The sequence below is a fragment of the Chrysochloris asiatica genome, unplaced genomic scaffold, assembly GCF_000296735.1.
Source record: "Chrysochloris asiatica unplaced genomic scaffold, ChrAsi1.0 scaffold00148, whole genome shotgun sequence".
NCBI classification, from domain to species: Eukaryota; Metazoa; Chordata; class Mammalia; order Afrosoricida; family Chrysochloridae; genus Chrysochloris; species Chrysochloris asiatica.
In genome coordinates, this window is record NW_006408666.1 from 41,382 (window position 1) to 57,888 (window position 16,507).

Sequence of the window (16,507 nt, forward strand, 5' to 3'; positions counted from 1 at the left end):
GATGACACCTAACAACAACAACAACAACAACAACAACAACAATGTAATCTGGATCTGGTGTGGCACTGAGGGTTAATGCACTGTACTGCAAGGTCAGTTTGAACTACAAAGTCGAATTTACCAGCCACTCCTGGGAAACAGTTTATAAGGTCGTTCGTTGTGAATGGGAACCAACTTGATGGCACATAAAAACAACAACAATGTGGACATGGGGAAGGTTGGAGCTCCTCAGTGGCATCTAGTGTGCAGCTGAAACCATTGTCCTAAAAGCAGCTCTGGCAGAAACAATGGCAAAACAAAATAAACATTTTAAAAACTTGCAAAACCTCAAACCTATTTTTGTAGGGTCTGGCAGCATGTGAAATACGTAAACCAGAGCTCCTCAAAGTCTTGTCCTAAGACTGGTGCTGATGGGAAATGCTCTGTTGTTACTGGTTGGTAAGAGAAGTACAGAGATTGAAAATGTTCTGTAACATCTGCGGTATTTTGACGCTGCCAGACCGCTGGTCATTCATCCACAAAACAGTGTGTAGCCCTGCTGGGAACCCACTATGCAGAGTTGGATTGTTATCACAGCACTGAAAACTCTATCTAGAAAGACCAAGAGATCCTCCCACACCTTCCACAGGGCAAATCACTGCTTCTGCGTTCATGTCTCCAGCCCATATGGTTATCCAGAAAAAGGGGTTTGCATGTTCATTCTGCACATACAACCTAGACTAGTGCCATTGTCTGCCTTCTATATCTATCAACTGCTGGGCTGAAAATAGAGCCACAACAGTCAGTTCTCCACAAATATTTTTGAGGTACCTCATTGTGACAGGCCTTGGGTGGCGCTGTGGGTTAAGCCATTTGAACTGTAAGGTCAGCAGTTCAAACTCACCAGCCGCTACTTGGAAACCCTATACAGGGTCGCTATGGGTCGGAATCATCTCGACAGCACTTAACAACAACAATTGTGACAGGCAGAGAACAAACTGGGTGCTGGGGTCCTGGAAGAACACAAGTCTGCTGTTAAGTGGTGTACACAGACCTAGTAGGTGGGAGCGGACTTTATCATCATCATCTTTTTTGCTACCCCATCATCATCCTCACTCACCCCTCAGAGATGTCATGATATTTTCCATCTTTAATGCCGTCTCACTCGAGCACTCCAATACTTGCAAGATGAGTGAGGATCTTAACAGGTACCTGGGGCCCACCTCTCATCTCAGTGCTGGCACTCTGGTCCAGGCCTCTGCCAGGTATAAAGCAGGCATCCAAGATCCCTTACTGTAGAGGCGGAAGGGAGCAAGAGGCAAGGCCACACATGTGTGAAGGCTCAGATCCCCTAGTGTATGCTCCACTGACCAGTATAACTTCATTCACAAAGCACAAGTTTAAGGATAAAGTGACGAGACTTTTCAAGATGGCATACAGAGCACATTAACCCAAGAGCATGCGCAGAATGGGGTCACTCTGAAGTCGTGTATGACTGCACCGGCCACAAGACGGACACTTGACCATGGAATGGTCAACCATCCAAGACCAAAGGGAAAGCGTTGACTTAGGACAAAGTTCAGAAGGATTGGAAAAGAAGGTGGAATGGAAGTAAGACTCACAGGAGGCAGTGGGAGGAGTGATGTTTACACTGAGGGAACTGTGATCCTGAAATGGAATGAAGCCTATGGTTCCCACAGGCAGTCGTTCAAACAGAACAAGGGGACACTGAATGGTCTAAAATCAGGAAGGTGGGCACCAGGGTTGTATTCTTTCGTCACACTTATTCAATCTGTGTATGCTGAACCAATCATCCAATGAGATGGATTATACGAAGAAGAACGTGGCATCAGGATTGGAGGAAGTCATTAGAAACCTGTAATATGCAGATGACACAACCTTGCTTGTTGGAAGAGGACTTGAAATACTTACTGATGAAGATCAAAGTCCTTGGCCTTCAGTATGGATTGCACTGCAATGTAAACAAAACAAAAATCCTTGCAATGAGACAAATAAATTAGCATCGTGATACATGGATAAAAGATTAAAGTTGTCAAAGACTTCATTTTCCTTGAATCCACATCAACACTCAGGAAAGCAGTGGTCAATAAATCAAATGACATATTGCACTGGGCAAATCTGCTTCACAAGACCTCTCTAAAGTGTTCAAGAACAAAGATACGACTTTGAGGACTAAGGTGTGCCTGACCCAAACCATGATACTTTCAATTGCCTCAAATACATGTGAAAGTTGGACAGTGAATATGAAGACCATTGAAGAATTGATCCATTTGAATTATGGTGTTGGAGAAGATTATTAACAGTACCATGGACTGTCAGAAGAACAAACAAATCTGTGTTGAAAGAAGTGCAGCCATAGTTCTCCTTAGAAGCCAGGATGGTGAGGCTTCATGTCTCATACTTTGGACATAGTATTAGGAGGAACCAGTCTCTGGAGAAGGACATCGTGCTTGGTAAAGTGGAGAGTCAGCAAAACAAAAGGAAGACTCCCAAGGAGATGGATGAACCAGGGGCAGCAGTGATGGACTCTACATAACATTAATTGTGAGGATGGTGTGGGACCAGGAAGCATTTTGCCTGCTGTGCAGAGAGGGTCACTATGAGTCAGAGTTAATGCAACACCACCTAACAACAACAATAACAATAACAAAAGATTTGTTGAAAATAAAACTGATCATCTGCTCTTCCTTACTTCTGTAGGCACTAAGGAGCTGGTGTCCTTGGTCCCAGCGTAGATGAACTATTTGTTCATTTGCTCTGAGAGGGACATTTCCTTTGGCTAGTGCTGGCTTTGTGAGTTTCTGAGGGGTGCAGCCAAGCTTCATTACCTGCTTGGGCAGTTTGGGAACTTCTCATCACCCTGTTCTCCATGGAATTTATGTTCTTGTCTCATTTTTCGTTTGCAGAGAACCAACTGGTCCTGTGGTTGCTCACCCCAGAGTGAAAACCACTTCAGGGTGAAACCAGTCTCTAATGCAGGTAAAAAAACAGCTTTTTATTTTCATGGAAAATTTGAGGAAAGTACGAAAAATTCTGGGTGTTTCCTCCAACTCTCAAAAATATGTTTTTTTCCTTCTTGCTGGTTTAAAAATTATTATTATGTTTTGTCCCTTGTGGGACTTGAACCATATAGCATTTCCAACAACAACTAAAATTCAAGCTTATGTTGAGGGGTGGCATCAGTCCCTGGGTCTTTTGGCCAAAAAAATACCCACTAAAAGTGGAGGTTGAGGAATCTCAACCTGACGAATCTGCAGAGGGTGCTCTGGAGGGAAGAATGTGTGTTGTTTTTATATGAAAGATTTTCTCAGAAGTTGGCATTCATCAATTCTTGTTTAACTTTTAAATGTTGATTAAACAGTTCTTATGTGTCTGGCATTTTACAAGGGCTGTTGGATAAAACGTACAGGCTCACTCTCCTTTAGTTGAGGCGGTTTCTGGCTTCTGTCAAATAGGTCCTCAACTCAAAACAACCTCATCCATAAGGTTTTATTGGCTGATTTTCAGAAGATCTCCAGGTCTTTCTTCCTAGTCTCTTAGTCTGGAAGCTCTATTAAAACCTATTCAGCATCATAGCAGTAGACAAGCCTCCACTGACAGAGGGGTTGTGGCTGTGTATGGGGTACTTTGCCCAGAAAGTAAACTTGGGTCTTCTGCATGAAAAGTGCAAAGTCTATCATTGATCTACGATTACCATCTCTATAGAGGAGGTATGTGCAACTTGAATGGCATCAGAATTCCAGTAGGGTTTAAACACAGAGCTCTAGGATTACTCCCAAGTTTGTGATTCAGTAGATCTGGGCCAGGGCTTCCAGATCATGCTGCTGGTCCAGGACTTTCAGAACTGCTGGACTTTTCAGGATAGTGAGAGATCAGACTCAGGAAAGCAGGGGACTGGCCACTACTGGATGGTCAGTGAGAAGAAGCTTTACATAGTGAGGGTTGCTTCAGTGGACACTTCCAGCATACACAGAGATTCAACAGATGGAGGAGGGCAAGGAGGGATACTTCTGGCAGAGAGAAGAGCTATGCAAAGGCCCAGAGGCATGAAATCCTATGGTTGTTGTGTCTGTTAGAGTTAGACTTAACTGTCTGAAAGGAAAAAGATCAACTCAGTTCCTTAAATTAAAGGATGCCTGTTTCTTTTTCAGAGACAAGACCATAAGCAGAGCTTGGATGGGGGTGGCGCCTACTTCTCAGAGTTCCTGGCTCTGCCATCCCTGACCTGTGACTACTGTCCTCAAGGTCATAGGATGGCTGCTGGTACTCGGGTCTGGATATCAGTTCTCCAGGCAAAGAGAAGGGAAAAGGTAAGGAGCAAAAGGGGATTCTTTCCAGCTGAATCAGCAAGCTTTAAAGAGATTTCTCAGAAGTCCAAGCCCATAGCTTCTGTTTGAATTCAAGAGAGGCAGCAAATATAGCCTTTTAGCTGGGCACATTGCAGCCTGAATAAACCCCACGGTCTGTTATTAAGGAAGGAATCAGGGGAGAATGGATTCTGGGTAGACTGCCACGGTATGTTTGGAGGAACGTCAAGTATCTTGGTGTTGGCAGAGTCTAAGGTGCCAGAGGGCATGCATTGGGCAGAATGTGGTGTTGATTCAAAGAGCAGCCACAGTTCAGGGTAAGGGAGGCAGAGTGACATCCATGTGGCTGATGTGGGAAGGGAAGATCTGAGAAGTGGTGGGTCATGGAAGGCACGTCAGTGTGGGTCTCCCCGACACTGCCTTAGTACCTTCCTTCCCTGCATCTCCTCTCTCACCTCCCCCTTCGTTCCTTCATTCCTCTTCTTTCAAGGTCTTCAGAATGTGGGCTCACCTCTCATCTGTCAGTGTGTGATCCTGCGGAGATTTGTATGTTGCTGTGAAGGTGGGCGCTTTGTCACCAGAACATCAAACACCAGCAAGGTCACCCATGGTGGACAAGTTTCAGCAGAGCTTCCAGAGTCAGACAGACTAGGAGGAAAGGACTGGCAATCCACTTCTGAAAAGTGGCCGTGAAAACCCTGTGGGTCACAAGAGAATACTGCCCATTGAAGAGCTGGAAGACACTCAACATACATAATGACCACAACAGTACGCTTGGTACCAAGAGAATACTGCTCATTGCAGTGCTGGAGGACACTCAACACACATAGTGACCACAGCAGTAGGCTTTGTACCAGTGGTTGTGGAGATGATGCAGGACTGGACATTGTGTTTGTGAGGCCACCCAAGTCAAAGCCAACTCACTGGCAGCTAACAGCATTAGGACTTGGGTAAGTAGAAAGGAGACGAGGTGAAGGCATTTTGTTAGAGACAGTTGAGAATTGGGAAGGAACTTGACATAAGCGAGATTAAATGGCATACCTGGGAATGTTGGAAGCAGGTTTCTATAGGGAGAGGCTCCTAGGAATAAAGTTAGAGACATTCACTTAGATGTAGAAAAGAGAAAGACTTTTTGACTCTGGACAGAGACTGTTTTTGTTAAGTATCATCTAGTTAGTTCTGACTCACAGTGTCCCCGTAGAGAGTTTACAAGGTTATAAATCTTTGGTGGAACAGAAAGCTTCATCTTTCTAGCATGGAGTAGCTGGTGGACTTGAACTGCCAACCTTGTGGTTCGCAGTCTGATGCTTATCGTATGGAGCCACTGTGATCCCCTGGACAGTAGAACATCATGATAAATACTGGTTTAAGAAAGTGAATTTTTGGGAACAAGACTTTCGCTAAATTGCCTTTTAATTCTATACTCTGACCTCACGGGGTTCTATTGTGGTGCTGTAGGATAAGCATTGTACTACTAATCACAAGGTCAGCAGTTCATGCCCACTAGCCCCTCCTAGAAAACCCTACACAGGGTGACCATGAGTTGAAACGAACTCAACAGCTCTTAACAAGAGTCTTGACTATAGGAAAGAAAATACCACATAAACTCTGCTGTTGCAACTTTAGTGGGTAATCCTGCAAAGACTTTGTTCCTAGCCTGTTTCATTGTCCCTATGTGAAATCCCATAGAAGTCATTTCTTCATGTCAAACATGAGAAAAACACAACTTTGCATTTCCACAGTAAATTTCTTCTTCTTCATTAATGAAATGCACACAACAGATCAGACTTCCTTTGTATCATAGCTTCTGGAGGTAGGCATAGATTTTTGTGGAGAGTCAGAAAATGATAACCCCTAATCACTTGCATTCATCTCCTAACTTCTGACTTTGTTTCCCACCCATTGGGTGTAGCTGCCTCTTCCATTAAGAGATCTCTTTGCTAGCTCTTGTTAGTAATCTGTCTAGTAAGGATTCTCCAGTTTGGCAACCTAATAGATAGTAACTTTAGCAATTCATTAGCTAATCAACTAGTAACTCCAGCTGTTTGCACATGAGAAAGATCCTGCCATTATTATGGGCTGTGGTTGAGGACCCTGGACTCCATCTGTGGCATGCCACTCTCCAGCTGTTTCATCTAGAACAGCCACTCTTCCTCTATGGACCACACTCGCCTCAATGATAAAGTAAGAAGAAGACAATCCCAGAGCTCCATCTCAGTGCTAGATGCTACATGACCATAGCTCGCCAGTGGGACAAACCACTGCAGAATAGGCTGAATGGTGGGACTAATGTGACTTCACCATGTTAGAAACACACGTGTCTGGAAGCAGCTTCATCTTCATGGCAGGGTGCAACACTGAAAGGAGCAGGCACTACTGAAGTGTATTGTTCAGGGCAATAATCTCACGGGATCCTTCCTCTAAAAGGATTCCCCAGCTAGTCAACTTTGGGAAGTAACTGTATGCCCTATAGCTAGCTGTCTTGGAGATTCACAGTAAGCATTGGTAGTTGAAGACTCCCAATGAGGAAACCAGTTTGTCAAACCTTTGCCTAAATATTTTTCACCATTTGTTGTTGGTAAGTGCTGTTGAGTCGATTCTGACCCATAGTGACCCTGTATAGGGTTTCCAAGGAGCGGCTGGTGAGCTTGAACAGCCGACCTTGCAGTTCAAATGGCTTTGCAGTCTAGCGCATTAACCCACAGCACCACACCAGGACTTCATTTGACCATTGTTGTTGTTGTTAAGTACCGTGGAGTCGGGTCCAACTCATAATGACCCTGCACAGGGTTTCCAAGGCTGTAAAACTTTACAGGAGCAGAACTCCTCATCTTTCTCCCACAGAACCGCTGGTAGTTTCGAACTGCTGACCTTGAGGTTGGCAGCCTGATTCGTAACCACTACACTACCAGAGCTCCTTATTTGACCATTGGATCCTTTATGTTACACATAACACACCTTATGCAATACTATTTTTTAGGGAAATGCTAAACTAAAGTCTCAAAGGCTTCCAGAATAAGCAAAGAGGTTCCATTTGGGTTGGTGAGGGTGAGACCCAAACTTTGGTTTAAACCAGGGGCCTCTCAGTGTTCTCAGCAGCAGGGGGCCATGGAGATAGCATGACATTGTGGATAGCAGTGCTGAGTCATGAAGGCCTGCATTTGGGATCTGAGTATTAGACATGAGTCATGCGCATATGGAAACCTTATTCAGCTCTTCCTTCCTTTGGTCCCTAATCCTTTGTAATGCCTGGTTTCCTCATGGCACTTTAGGGGGATTAAGCTTGGACAGCAAATTATGTCATTCATTTAACTTGGCTTCCATTCAAGTCTTCTGCCCACATGACTTCTGGCAGTGTCAGCTTCACAGGGTCATGGTGGGCAGATGGCTGGGCACATCCAGATGTGTAGCTATGCCTACATGGGAGGAACCTACTAGGTGGGTTTCATTCAAGTCAGGTGGGCTGCTTTGGTTTTGAACACCTAGGCTATCTGTGAAAGACACGTGTTCAAACTTTCCTGGCTTAGCTGTTAACTGAGGACCGCAGGGCCCCAGGTTGGGCAGTCCTATGAGTCAGGCTGTGGTTCCTTTCTGCCTGTAGCTACACTCTTCAAAATGGTATTTTCTTTGGTTCATTACAAACTCATCCAAAAAACTGCTTTGGTCACTGTGTTCCTTTTAAGAAACACTAATGGCACAGTGATTTACTGCTAACTGAAAGGTCTGTGGTTCAATTTCACCAGCAACTCCAAGGGAGAAAAATGTGGCCATCGGATTTCCTAAGGATTACAGCCCTGGAAACTCGATGGTCATTTCTAGTCTATCCTAAAGGGTTGCAATGAGTCAGAGTTGTTTTTGGTTTTGGTTTAAAGAGTCAGATTAACCCAGCAAGAGGGCTTGGCTAGAAAAGTGGCGGAATCAGAGATGGTAACAGAGGTGGTGGCAGAGGTGGTGACATGGAGAGACAGAGCAGCTGCAGGCTCTAGGCCCATGGACTGAGAAAGTCTACATGCCTGCAGGCAGGAGGCAGGCTTAAAACACTTACTCTTTGAATATTCAAATGAATATATATTTTTTTGTTTTGTATGTGTACATCAAATGTTTTTACTATTGTTTTGTGAAAAATAAGATGTAAAAGGGAAACCACAGTTAGCAGGATAACTGTTGTTGCAGGGAGAGGATTGTTATCATTGAGATGAAACAAAGCGTATGATTGGTTGGAAGCAAAGCTGATGATCCTGTCTGTTAACCTTCACTCAATTCACAATGAAAAGTTAGAAGAGAAAAAGAGGGCTTGGTAGGGGCAATGCTTGGTAGCCGATAGGAGTGGCACCAGTGTCAGGAAATTGTCCTTAGAGATGAGAGCTGAGTAGCCTTGGAAAAGTAAGCTTCTTCTGTTGGAATTCTTGGGCCACTGTGTCTAGATAACTCATTGTCTCTTCTCTTCATAAATCAATAATCAGAAAGCACTTCCGGAGAAAGTGAGGATCTTCCCACCCTGGTTCCTCTGGCTCCATGGGAGCAGGTGACATACTGTTCTCTGTACCAGGAACCTTTCCCTCCCTCATACCCTTTCCCACTTCTTTCTGGAGCTGCAGACTTGATACCTCCTGTGGCCACTGCCGCTTGGCCCATCTGCAGTTGGTCAGGCCTGATGGACGCTGGCCACCTCTTCAAAGGCAGACGAGGTTGGAAGCAGCAAGGGCTGTTGGAGGCAACACGTCTGAGGCCCCGGGTGGAGGACCATTGCTTTCAAGAGTCCTGATTGCTAGACTTTTCAAGTTGTAAGGAAATTTAGAAATGCTTTCCCCTGAGCCTTTCATCTGTAGATGATAAACTTGACACCAGAGTCGTTAAGAAGACACCAGTAGTCTCCTAGCTAGTTAGTGGTGGGCTCCAGCTGGGACCCAGGCCTCCTGACTCTCAGCCAAGTTGTTTTTTTCCCCTGATGCTGTGCGAGGCCTAGACCAGTGGATCTCCTCTTGAGATGATTTTGCCTCCCAGGGAGACCTGGCAATACCTGGAAACATTTTTGGTTGTAATAACTGGGACAGAATTGCTGTTGGCATCTAGTGGGTAGAGGCCAGGGATGCTGCTAAATGCCTGTAATGCACAGAGCATCCCCCACAACATAGAATTATCCAGGCCAGAATGTCAATAGAGCTGAGGCTGAGAAGGTCTGTCCAGACCGTGGAAATTTTTAAAAAGTTCTGTGGTTGTTGGGAGTCATTTGTAGCAGCTGAAGACCACGCCAAGCAAACCAAAGTGACGGTGACTTTTCATTACTCTTAGGATCCAAGCTGGAAAAGGTCAGAAAAAAACCAAGGAAAGCCAGCAGTGAGAGGGATTGACACATCAACCTCAATGATAAACTCTAGCGTGTCAAAGGTCAAGGACATGACCCAGGGCTGGGTAACTTTGGTTCTGTTGGAGATAAGCGTGCCATGATGCATAGCCACCTTGAGGGCGGTTAACGACAAGAGGCATTCAGACAATGAGGGACAAAGACAAAGAGAAGTGATTAGTTCTAAAGATTTATGTAGGATAAGGACTCAACCTCAAGGTCGTAGGTTCAAACTCACCAACCACTCTTAGGAAACCTAATACCAGGTCTCTATGAGTCAGAACTGACTTGATGGCACTTAACAACAACAACAATGACTTTTTTTTTTTTTTCAGTACAGCAGTAGCATTTGCTTATCCATGGTAGAAATTATAATTTGTTATGTTGTTATGTGCCATCGAGTCGGTTCCGACCCATAGCGACCCTGTATAGGGTTTCCGAGGGTGTAAATCTTTACGGGAGTAGAAAGCCTCATCTTTCTCCCACAGAGCAGCTGGTAGTTTCGAACCGCTGACCTTAAGGCTTGCAGCCCGATTCGCAACCACTACGCTACCAGAGCTCCTTAGAAATTATAATTAAGAGAAATAAAATCATCTATTTGATTTCTGTCTTGGAAGAAGTGCAGCTAGAATGCTCTTTGGAAACACTTGTCTAGTATGTCTTGGACATGTTATCAGGAGGGAACAATCTCCTGGATATCATGCTTGACAAAGTAGAGGGTCGTTTTGAAGGAGGAAGACCCTGGTGAGGTGGATTGACACAGAGGCTTCAGCAATATGTTCAAACAGGACAATTGTGAGTCTGACACAAGACCCGGCAGTGATTCGCTCTGCTGTGCATAGGGTTGCTATAAGTTGGAACTGATTCGATGGCACCTAACAACAACAACAACATGGACCCAACCAAAGAGATAACCACTGCAATTCTGATGAATTACTTTGCACATATTTCTACACACACACACACACACACACACACACACACACACATTCATTTTCTTGTGTCTAAGTAACAACCATGTTCTATTTGGGGGGAGAGTCATCTGAATCTCAGCGGGTAGATGTGGGTGAGAAATATGGAGGGACTGAGGTGGAACGCAGTTGTCATTCATTGTGTAGGAGAGATGAGTGAGGAGTTTGGAGGGTGGAGAGGGCATTGGTTTTGAGAGGGATGTGAGAAGGAAGGCAGGAAGCATGCAGACTGACATTTGTGGAGGTAGAGCCAAGGGAAGGGTCACAGGGGAGAGGCTGGCAGGAGTCCTACTGAGAGCGGTTGTGTCTGAAGAGGTTGGGGAATTTTGCTGTCATAAGTGAGATGGAAAATCCTTCTTCAGTTCCTCTTCAAGAATGTAATTGCTCACATATAGTAATTCATTTAATTCCAAGAACCCTAAGAGGCAGGGTCTCTTATCACCAAATGGTAGTAAAGATAACTGTATTAGAATTCTTGTCCTCCTTTCCCTACCCTTTTGAACTTTATCCTTCTGGGTGAATGCTGTTTTTCTGAACTCCACTGGTTGCACATTCTAAGGTGTGTATACCTGCCTAGCATTGTCATTTCCCTCACAGGCCTGTCTACTGACAATTCAGCCGTGGGGGAGTGTTCATTTCCAGGCCTGAATATCTTGGGGAGTCCACCAGTCTCTATCCAACAAGTAAGTCTATTCTTCTTTTATGATTTTGAGTTTTGTTCCACATTTTTCTCCTAATCTATCCAGGACCTTCTAATGTGAATCCTTTCAAAGCAGTTGGTAGTGGTGGCCAGGCGCTATCCCGTTCTGCTGGTCATAGAGACTAATGTTTGCACGGTCAGTCAGTCCATTGGGCCAGTTGTTTCCATAGACATCTGATTTTTTGTTCACTCTTCTTTCCTCTGGACAGGAAGACATCAATAATAGCGCCTTAGATGATTGCTCACAAACTTTCAATACCCAGTCAAGGAGCTCTGGTAGCGTAGTGGTTACAAATCGGGCTGCAAACCTTAAGGTCAGCAGTTCGAAACTACCAGCTGTTCCGCAGGAGAAATATGAGGCTTTTCTGTTCCTGTAAAGATTTACAGCCTCGGAAACTCTGTACAGGGTCACTATGAGTCAGAACCGACTCCACGGCACATAACAACAACAACAACTCTCCAAAGTAGGCTAGAGAACATTGTCTTTGGGACTATCTTATGCCAACTGACCATTGTGTCCCCTGATACTTTGGTTCTGAGACCCCAGGCCCAGTGACTCATTCCCTCAAAGTGTTTGGTTATAGCTAAGAAATTTTCTAAGAATTCATGTATTTGAGTTCTGGTGTTGGAGGAGAATATTGGAAGTACCATGGACTGCCAAAAGAATAACTAGATTTGTGGTGGATGAAGTACAACCAGAGTGCTCTTGGGAAACCAGGATGGCCAGACTTTGTCTCTCATACTTTGGACATATTGTCAGGAGGGACCAGTTCTTGGAGAAGGCTATCATGTTTGGTAAGGTGGAGGGTCAGAGAAAAAGAGGAAGACCCCCAACGAGATGGATTGGTAATATGGCCACACCAATGGGTTTAAGTGTGGCAACAATGGTGAGGCTAGTCCAGGACTGCGCAGTGTTTCATTCTGTTGTGCATTATGTCAAGAAAAAAATGGACCTAAAACATATTATCTCTTGTTTGAATAGTCATGTTTTTTTTTTTTTTTTTTTTGCTATCCAACATCTAAACCCTCTTTCTTTGTATAGGCAATCTACCCCAAGGTTTTTGGAGGGAGGCAGACTCCACTTTCCACCATAAAAGCTAACGATGACTTATATTCAGCTTTTCTGCCTTTCTTGTAGGCAAGAGAGTAGGCACCCATCAAAGACACCTGCCCGAGGCTCACAGGACTAAGATTGGGCATGGGCCATGAGAAGAGTTCTCTAGGCATTGGTTGTGCTGTGGTAAAGTTGTGCTCTTGGACCTGCAGAGACAGAGGAGTTGGCAGCAGTGGCAGGTGGCCAGTGTTGCTGAAGTGGGTTGCCCACGTCTGACTGTGCTGGTAATGACAGTGCCCTCCTCATTCCTTTTGGCGGCAGGATGGATGTTGATCCCTTTATGTAAAATACGAAAGTGTCTCCTTCTAGCTTTGAGTTTTGAAAAGCTTCACATCTACCATGAAGATGAATGTTCAGTGAACATCCATGTACCTTTTTTATAGACAGCTGTGTGAGATGGATATTATTATGAGAATTGTGTGGACAGAATTATGTCATTCTACACTCAAGAAAATTAAGGCTTGGAAATGCACAACTTGCTCGTGTTCATGCATTAGTCAATAACAATGCTGGAGTTAAAGCTTCAGGCTGCAACACAATGGCCTTGTCAGTCAGCCTGACTGTGTCTCCCCCAGGGTTGGTGTAACTGTTTAATGGCTTACGCTACTGCACCAGAAGCCCCTCGCAAACACACCTGGGTTTGCATGAAGACTTCTGCAGAAGGGGAGAGGTGGGACTTCCATCCTTCGTGTGTGGATCTTTAGGTTACTCATGTTGCCTGAATCAATGGAAAAGGGGGTGACACCAACCTAGCACTAACTGGATGAGCCAGGTCTTTAGATTCATGTTGCACTGAGTGGCTGATCTAGAATTTCAGGTCTTGCTCTTGAAAACATGATTGTTTTCTCTGGGGAAAATTATAAAAAGAAAGGAAAAGCTTTCTTATGGAATATTCCTGTTTTCCACTTTGACGTGGGCTATATAATTCAGTAAAAGATGTTTTCCTGTTTCTCCTAGTAATAGAGCTGCTAGAAGTAAGGAGACTAGAAGCCATGTGCCATTCGTAGTCAAGAAGGGGTCTCTGATGCCTCCTTTTCCAGAGCACCACAAGCTTCTGTTTCAAAAGCAAAATTAATTTTCCACTTAAATGGCATATTTGTTTTCTAGGGCAGCTGATACAAACCACCACAGATTGTGTGGTTTTATCACATCAGAAATGTATCTTTCACGGTTCTGGAGGCTGCAAGTCTGAAGTTAAGGTGTTGGCAGGGTGGTTCTTTCTGCATGCTTTGAAAGGGAATCTGCTCCTTGCCTTTCCTTGCTTCTGGTGGCTGCCAGCAACCCTGGACTTTCTTCTGCTTATAGATGTATCACTCCATCAATGCTTCCATAGTCACAGGTGTTCTCCTGTGTGTCACCTGGTGTTCTCCCATGTATCACCTGGTGTTCTCCCGTGTGTCACCTGGTGTTCTCCCATGTGTCACAGGGTGTTCTCCCGTGTGTCACCTGATGTTCTCCTGTGTGTCACCTGGTGTTCTCCTTTGTGTCACCTAGTGTTCTCCCATGTGTCACCTGGTGTTCTCCCGTGTGTCACCTGGTGCTTTCCCGTGTGTCACCTGGTATTCTTCTGTGTGTCACAGGGTGTTCTTCTGTGTGTTACAAGGTGTACTACTGTGTGTCATGGGGCATTTTCCCCAGTGTCACGTTGTGTTCTCCCCGCATGTTGCGTGGTGTTCTCCCCGTGTGTCAAACTTGCCTAGTCTTATAAGGGCTCCAGTCATTGGATTACAGTGTATCCTACTCCAATATGACCTTATTTCAACTTGATTACATCTGCAAAGTCCCTCTTTACATGCAAAGTCACTTTCATAAGCACCAGGGGTTAGGCTAACTCAACATACACTATTGTTGTTGTTGTTAAGTGCCGTAGAGTCAGTTCCAACCCATAGCGACCCTGTACAGGGTTTTCGAGGCTATAAATCTTTACAGGAGCAGAATGCCTCATCTTTCTCCTGCGAAACAGCTGGTAGTTTCGCACTGCTGACCTTGCTGTTCGCAGCCTGATTCGTAACCACTACGTTACCAGAGCTCCTTACCTACACTATAAGTTTACTTATTAAAATAGCAACCAATAATAGTGGAGTTTCTTGAAGGACGTGAAAGCTGGGACTACTCACTCTATCTCTGTTTTCCAATGCTTTTTAAAATTTCTCTGTGGCTTTGCAGAGCATGACTGGAGAACTTCTGATCAAGTTCAACACCAAAATTGCTATTTTATAAAAATTGTTGTTGTGTATTGTCGAGTTGGTTCTGATTCATAGTGACCCTGCATAGGGCTTCCAAGGCTATAAATCTCCATGGGAGCAGAAAGCCTCAACTTTTATCTGAGGAGCAGCTGGTGGGTTCAAGCTTCTGATTTTCTGTTTAGTGGTCCAACACATAAACTCCTGTGCTTATTTAGGGCTCCTTTATTTCTTAACTATGCAGATGACAATACTGAGACTTTCAGTCTGCATTTAAAAAAATAGTCTATTCCTAGTGCGTCACCCTACTCCACCCTCAGGGATGTGCAGTAGAGCTCCCCATATTCAGTGATACAAACATTTTATGCACTTGTCTGCTGACCCAAAAATTGGTGGTTCAAGTCCACCCAAAGGCTGCTTGAAAGAAAGGCTTGGTAATTAACTCCTGAAAAACATGTCATTGAAAATATTATGGAGTATGGTTCTATTCTGATACACACAGAGTTGCCATAAATTGAAATTGACTTCATGACAACTGTTTGCTTATTGTGTTTTTATTGTGTGTGATGTATAGTGACGTCCTTCCAAATAGCACCGTCCAGAAAAGGAGGAGAGAAAAAGCAACTGTACCATGGAGTCCCCAAAAGAACAGGACAAGCTAGGTCATGAAGTCAACATCAAGTGTGGTAACTCAAGGTTCATAACAGGGCAGCTACCCTGATACGATGGTATGAGGTGTTTTATTTCTGTGATCTTTTTAAAAACATGCCACTCCAGTCTAATCATGAAAAAAAACACCAGGCGAATGCCGATTCAAGAACATCCTACAAAACACCTGACAAGCACTCTTTGAAACTCTCAAGATCATTCAAAACAAGGAAATTCAGAAACTGTCATAGTCAAGAGGACGTTAAGGAGGCATGGTACCTAAATGTCATGCAGTGTCTGGTGTTGGACAGAGTATCTTTTCTTCAAAATTATTGTAATCCTGTTTATTGTATTCAGGTGACCTTTCTTTTTCTCTTTATTACTTCCTGAAGTGAGAAAGGACTTTCCAACATCCTTAAGCTCCCTAACAATTTGAAATAACCATTCATATGAGGACAAGAACGCATGAAATAGCAATTTGAATTAGCCAACCTGGTAAGGACAAGACTGTGCAGCTGAAGCCCTAGACACAGCCTTAAGACTTGCCACAGGGATAAAACCCGAGCGGGCTGCCAGCCTGGCATGCTCACTAGCCTGTTTGTGTATAGCTATGGGCACCCTTCTGTAGAACTAAAGTTTGCCTTGCCGAGGTAATTTATTCTTACTGAGTGTCTTTTTGTGCGACATTGGGGTTCATTTCTAACACTGGGATGGGATTCTAGAACAGAAAATGGATACTAGATGCAGACTTCAGTCAAAAATAATGAACTGATATTGGTTCTTTAGTTGTAGCAATGTTACACACCAATTTAAGGGATAGATAACAGTGTCAGGCAGGTACAGTAGAGAAAGGAAAAAATCACTCTTTGTAGAGCCTGTCTCAGCAGAAACAAGTCAATCTCAGCAGTGAGGAAGTTCTGAGAAGAGGGGTGAGTGAGAGGGGAAACTGTTGTAAGGGGAAAATAAAGTAAGTCAAAAATAAGCAAAAACTGAAAAACAAGACTCAAGACCCAAAATTCAAATCTATTTGATAAAGACCTCTTTACTGAGTCTTAAAGAGGACAAAGGCAAGACAAAGGCAAGTCATCTGGATTCAGCCATAAGAATGTCCAAAGTGTTCACATCCATGTAACTGATGACAGAGAACAGACCACAAAGGGAATCCATCATAAATTCATGATCGGTAGCAGAGCAGCTCATCACTGTTGTAAGTGGACTTGTTGTTGTTGTCAGGTGCCAT